The sequence below is a fragment of the Musca vetustissima genome, unplaced genomic scaffold (genome assembly GCF_032173495.1).
Source record: "Musca vetustissima isolate MV318-11 ecotype Yass unplaced genomic scaffold, APGP_CSIRO_Mvet_v1 utg14093, whole genome shotgun sequence".
Classification (NCBI taxonomy): domain Eukaryota; kingdom Metazoa; phylum Arthropoda; class Insecta; order Diptera; family Muscidae; genus Musca; species Musca vetustissima.
The window spans coordinates 134,650-141,637 of record NW_026879399.1 but is presented as its reverse complement, the minus strand read 5'-3'; positions in this window follow the sequence as shown (position 1 = coordinate 141,637).

Sequence of the window (6,988 nt, the reverse complement as noted above, 5' to 3'; positions counted from 1 at the left end):
GAATATGCATAGAATCACTTTCTGTGTCGAATTATGCATGTCCGTCCGTCCGTCTGTCCATGTTAAATTGTAAACAAAGTACAGGTCGCATTAATGATCCGATTTGGAAATTTGGCACAGCGTAATGAATAAGGTCTAGAATGATGTCTGCCAAGTTTCGTGAAAATCGGTTCAGATTTAGATATAGCTCCCATATATATTTTCGTCCGATTTAATGTAAATGGTCCACAAAGTTCCTATATATCTTTCGATTTGCACGAAATTTGGCACAGTGTAATGAATTAGGTCTAGAATTATGTGTGTTAAGTTTCCTGAAATCGGTTCAGATTTAGATATAGCTTCTATATCTGACCAAATACAAATTTGCAGAATGAAATGTTTATGGATCCAATTTCATTCCTTTAAAAATGCGACGTCTGTTAGGATACATCTGTTGAATATACCCAAAGAGGTGAAGGGTATCATATAGTCGGCCCCATCCGACTTTACTACTTTCCTTACTGGTTTATTTTTATTAATGTGTCAGCATCAAGCGACGGCAGAAGTGTTTCTCAAACTTTAAATGCGTTTTTCTCCAAACAGTGTTTTTACGAATGGCGGGCACGATAACCCAAAAACTAATAATCCAATACGTTCCAAATGTTAACATGTTATTCTGTACATACATAGCTATCGTATGGAATCGGCTAAGATATTTCTTATTCTCTATCGTGTTTTGTTGGATTGGGATTTTATAAAAAAATATGCTGTTAATTTTTCTACGAAGTTCAAAATCTTAGTTCATACCAGGGATCTCCATATTACCGTTTACGGCGGAATTTCTGAAACAGAGTGACTTTATTTAATAAAAAAAAAACTACCAAACAAGAACAGTAATAGTCTTTTAATTGTCTTATCCTTTAAGTCTTCAAATACTTATATGCCTCCTTCTGCCTCATTGTAATGTACGTTATTTTGTCAGAACGTTGTCTTCAAAATCGATAATGGGGGCGCTTTAAGGAGTCTTTTATCTAGAGGGTGTTCTCTATATTCTAAAAGCGGACGATTTTTAATGAACCATCATATTTAGAATAATTTTCAAGGTAGTTTTGTACCAGCAAAACCTTTACCTGTAACTATGCGGTCAGTATATCGCAACATGTATAATTTGAATACAACACCTTGTGGTATGAAACACATATTTGTCATTTTGGGTACCCAGTTCTTAATAATGGGATCGTTATACTTTGGTATTACAAATTCCTTTTGCAAGTAAATTATCAAACGACGTATTTTTTCCGTACAATACAACCGATGTGGCAGTATTATTGCTGTCCAGATTGTGAGCACAAATAATTAAAATTACAGGTGGATTGTAAGTCTAGATCCCGATTTGCGGATTCTCATAAGATACAAAAAAATTTTTAAATATTAGTACCATCCGATGAGGTTCTACATATCATTCGTTGTTCCTGGTGTAAAGGCTATGCTCCTATTAAAAAGACAATATAATTATCTGCATTAAAATTCTAAATATACACGAGCGACTCATAAGCTTCTCAACATATTGTTGAAGTATATATTGGATATTCCTCCAAAATGTATTCAATGTTAAATAAATAAAACATTTAAGCTTTAAATTTATTTATGAGGGGAATGCTAATCCATAAAACCTTTTTTGTATTTTTGGTTTTCAATAAAAAAATTTCTTATAAATATTCACCTCCCAAAATGTTCTGCTAAGAAGAATTTATGCAAATCAAGTTATCGCAATGAATTTCTTAACATTGTGCAAAATGTATAGCACGACCTCCAAAAACACACAACAAAATATAAATCGTATCAAAACATTTGATTCATTGCCAAAAAGAAAACAAAACATGTAATTATTTTCCATACCAAAACACCCCACCTAACTAGGATCTGAAGAAAATGTGGGCGCAGAAGTTCGCTATGTGCTGAACAGCAGTTAAAAATTATGACAGTTTTTGGTTGTAGGACATAATTGTTAACTTGGCTGATGATATTTACCTTAACTCGAATTTCATTCAAGGTAAACGGAGTCACTACAACCATTTACAGGAAAACACAAAAACAACAAAAAGGAGGAAAACAACAACACAACAACATCGAATGAATGCGTCAACGTGCCTTCCAATTTTTATGAAGTTTTCACATGTAAACTGGCAGTAACGGCAAACACTTCCGGTGCCAAATGGTGGGTTTTGTTCTTGTCGAACCACCCACCCGCCGAAACCTCGCACATTATATTTGTTTATATTGTTGGTGGCGATGGTGTTCTTGTTTTCATTTACTACCCGCCGTGATTGATTGCTGGCAAAACAAAATGAATGAATGGAGCGCATAAACAAAACGTGGTCTAGCGAACAAAAAGATTGATATCGATGGAAAAAATCAGCCAACAACGAGAACATCAAGCGCCAACAACTATTTAAGCCCGTATTGCAGAACATGTTGTTTCCCAAACAATTTTCCACACATCCTCCACCCCCTCCTCACCTTGTGTGTGTATGTCCGTGCGAAAGTAAGCAATATTGCTTTTCAATTTCGAATATTTTTATTCGAAATATTCCTGTGTTTTTGTTTCATTTTTGTGAGTTGAGTAAAAATTAATAAAAATGCCTGAAGCTTCTTCGCTCATAGAACGTAACCGCACACTATAAGGAGAGTGTGTATGTGTGTGCATTCTGCATTTAGAGCAATGGGGGTTCCTAGCAAAACTCCTCCATAGGCGGCGAACTTATTGCACAGCAAAAAAAAAAGACAAACAGCAGAATATCCAGGAAAAGCAAGACCAAGTAACCACATCATGGAAACCTCATGAAAATTTTTAGCTACGTTCGCCGCTTATGCTTGCTTACGTAAAAACTATGACATTCCAATGGTTCTCATAGCTAGAGCTATGTATAGCAAGCAAAAAAAAAAAAAAAAAGCTGCGGGCAGACACAGGTAAAGTCCTGGTACATTATGCAGTCTCTGTGTGTCTGCATGTGCGCAAGTTTAAAGGAAGAGTTAAATCGAATGTGTGGCCAAAAGTGGAGGGCGAAAGTTGTGGGGCGGGTCCTGCGGAGAATGTAATGTAAAGATAGCAAATGCATTCACCCAAAAGGATATTAAACATTGCATAACAAAACCTACAACGTTATGCGTTGTAATACCACCGTCATCGCCATTGCTATTACCATAACCGCTAGCACAAAAATAACAACAACAACAGCAAGAAGAATAACAACAACAGCAAGGTAATAGCAACAACTGCCATAACATTATAAAGACAAATTTGCATAAAATTCCCGGACTATATTCAAAGGTTGGAGGTTATATATATGGAGCGGATTGTCATGGTGTAGCAGAAGGCCATATACACACATACATACATAGGTATGCATGTGGATGATATAGAATTGAATAGAAGTGGTTTAGATAATTTGGTGAAAAAATTATAGAAGAACTCACCAAAGATCTTCTATTATATATAAGACCTCGTCAACGGTATTCTATTTTACAGAAGACTTTATCAAAACGCAAGGACTTTCATTCTATTGAATACCAAAGTTCTTCACTTCTATAGAAGATCACACCAAAGCTCTTCTGTTCTGCTGCTGATCTCCGCGCCTTTCATAGTCCTTGAAATTTTTTCTTCAAACAAATCCACGCCTTTTATAGTCCTTGAAAACTATTCAAAGACTTGAAAATATCCTTAAAAATATCAACGCCTTTTTCAAGGCCTTGAAAAATAATCTTTAAAAAATCCACGCCTTTATAGTCCTTAAGCAATTTTCAAGGCCTTGCAAAATAATCTTTCAAAAAATCCACGCCTTCATAGTACTTAAAAATATTTAAGGACTTCAAAAATATTATTTAAAAAATCAACGCTTGTGATGATCCTTGAAAAGATATTCTTGCAAATCCACCCTTGTGGTGATCCTTGAAAAAAATCTTAATTAAATCCACACCTATGTTTGTCCCCGAACATAGGTGTGGAAAGTAGAAAAATCGGTCTGGGCCGACTATGTGATACCCTTCACCACTTGGGTATATTGTACAAATGTATCCTTACAACTGTATGTCAATGTTCCCTCGAAGGAACATACTCATATCTTTCTGCAACTTATGATAAATTTAATTTAATTTGCCCAGAATTAGAGTCGTCTACGTACAAAGGGACAAATTTATGGAAAATGATTTATAGCAAAATTGATACGCCGCACTGTTAAAAATTTAATCTCAATCAGATACCCGTTCGAAATACATATGGAAGCTATAGCTGGATCTGCACCAATTTCAACAAAGCTCAATAACGTCATTCAAGTCTTAATTTGATACGTTGTGCAAAATTTCGTGTTAATCGGACAAACATTAGGAATTTGGTGCACCAATTATGTAAAATCGGACGAAAATATATATGGGAGATATATCTAAATCTCAATGCTAGCACATATCATTCTAGACTCTATTCAGTACGCTATGCCAAATTTCGTGCAAATCGAAGAATATATAGGGTCTTCGGTGTACCATTTATATTAAATCGGACGAAAATATATATGGGAGCTATATCTAAATTTTAACCGATTTTCAAGAAACTTAACACACATCATTCTACTCCGAATTCAGTACGCTGTGCAAAATTTCGTGCAAATCGAAAGTTTTATAGGGACTTTGGTGCATCATTTGTCTTAAATCGGACGAAAATATATATGGGAGCTATATCAAAATCTGAAACGTTTTTCAGGAAACTTAGCACACATAATTCTAGACTCGATTCAGTACGCTATGCCAAATTTCGTGCAAATCGAAGAATATATAGGGTCTTCGGTGTATCATTTACATTAAATCGGACGAAAATATATATGGGAGCTATATCAAAATTTTAACCGATTTTCACGATACTTGGCACGCACCATTCTAGACTCTATTCAGTATGCTGTACCAAATTTTGTGCAAATCTAGAGGTATATAAGGACTTTGGTGCATCATTTGTCTTAAATCGCACGAAAATATATATGGGAGCTGTATCTAAATCTGAACCGATTTTTCCCAATTTCAATAGGGTTCGTCCTTGGGCCAAACAAATGAGCTGTGCCAAATTTCATCCAATTCGGATAATAAATGCGACCTGTACTTTGTTTACAATTTAACATGGACAGACGGACATGCATAAATCGACTCAGAAAGTGATTCTATGCATATTCTCAAAAGGAACCATGGGTCTATCTCGATTATTTTTGCCTGTTACAAACATATGCGCAAAGACATAATACCCTGTACCACAGTATGGTGAAGGCTTATTACAAGGGGTGGATTTTTAAAAGAATATTTTTTCAAAGGTTATTACAAGGCGTGGATTTTTTTTAAGAATATTTTTTCAAGGGTTATTACAAGGCGTGGATTTTTTAAAAAATATTTTATTTTTTATTAAAAATTATTCCCATAATACCCTGTACCTGTACACCACAATGTGGTGAAGGCTTATTACAAGGCGTGGATTTTTTAAAGAATATTTTTTCAAGGATTATTACAAGGCGTGGATTTTTTAAAGAATATTTTTTCAAGCGTTATTGCAAAACGTGGATTTTTTAAAGAATATTTTTTCAAGGGTTATTATAAGGCGTGGATTTTTTAAGGAATATTTTTTCAGGAATATTTTATTTTTATTAAAAATTAGTCCGGGTTCTAAATTTTCCCACAACTTTCCTCCCCACCCCCCTACCTTTAACAGCGAAATGCACAACACTGACTCTAATTTTAAATACACCACAACTTTCCTACGACTGATACTACCAACTAGGTTTACATACTTGTTGGATGGCTGGCTACCTGGCTGGTTGGTAGGTTGCTTGAATGAATTATATTTAGAGGATGAAATTCTGACGGGCCGTTGTTACGAAAATCATTTGCGGTGGCAAGCGAAACATCCGTAATAACTTCTAAGAGGATTTTGTTCTATGCACTAGCTAGCTAGCGATTATTTTTTGGTGGGCCTCCAGGTGAATGTGTGAGGGAATGAGTGCAGCCAAAATCAACAAAAACAAAAAGTTCAGCACAGTTATGTAGTGATTTATAGAATGTCTAGGGAAAAAGTTGGATTGTAATCATATGTTTGCACGTTATGTTAACACAATGTTCGATATGATTTATTGGCAAAGGTATGTTGGTAGCATATGTGTGTGGTTGGTTCTTTTTTCGGCGTAGATGTTTGAGGTAGGTATTTGTTTTAGAAAGGGAGAAAATATATTTATTTTTTTCGGTGGAGGTTGTAAACGTTTTATACCCCAACCATGATATCGACGCCTCCGAACCATAGTATGCTAAGTCGACTTAGCATGTTTTAAAGTTCTTTACGTTTTTAGAAACCAATTTAAATTCTCTGAAATTTTGGTAACCATCGGCCAATCCAAACCAAAGTTATAATCAAAAATGTAATTAGCATGGCACGTAAGATTTAAGAAATTGCCATACTTTGAGAGCTTCTGCTGAAAAACTAACTTTTCAGACTTCGCATACTATTCTTCGGAGGCGTCGATATGGACATTCAAAATACCTAAAATCGATAAGAATTTTAATATGGAGACTATGCCATAAAAACTATTTGACATCCAAAGGGAACCCTAAGTATAATATTAGAGCTAATTCGATTAACAAAAGGACCTACAATGCCGAATAATGAGGGCACCATTATAAGGGACTTAACCCAAAGCTTAGGTCAACACTTATAGTTCATGTTGGGGAGATTATCTTCTCAATGAAAAAATTATATAGTCAAGGAAAAATATAGAAGCGGATTTAGGTTATTTCGAAAGTTTTTTAATATAAATGTAATATCCCAATAATATGCAAAAATAAAAAAAAAACGCCCCAAAGTATGCTACATATTATAACCTATACATTTTTAAAATACCTATTTCGAAGCACTTAATTGTATTTCCATTCTGTTAGCCATATGTCAACATATTACCACAATTTAAAATCGTTTCGTAATTGCAAACAG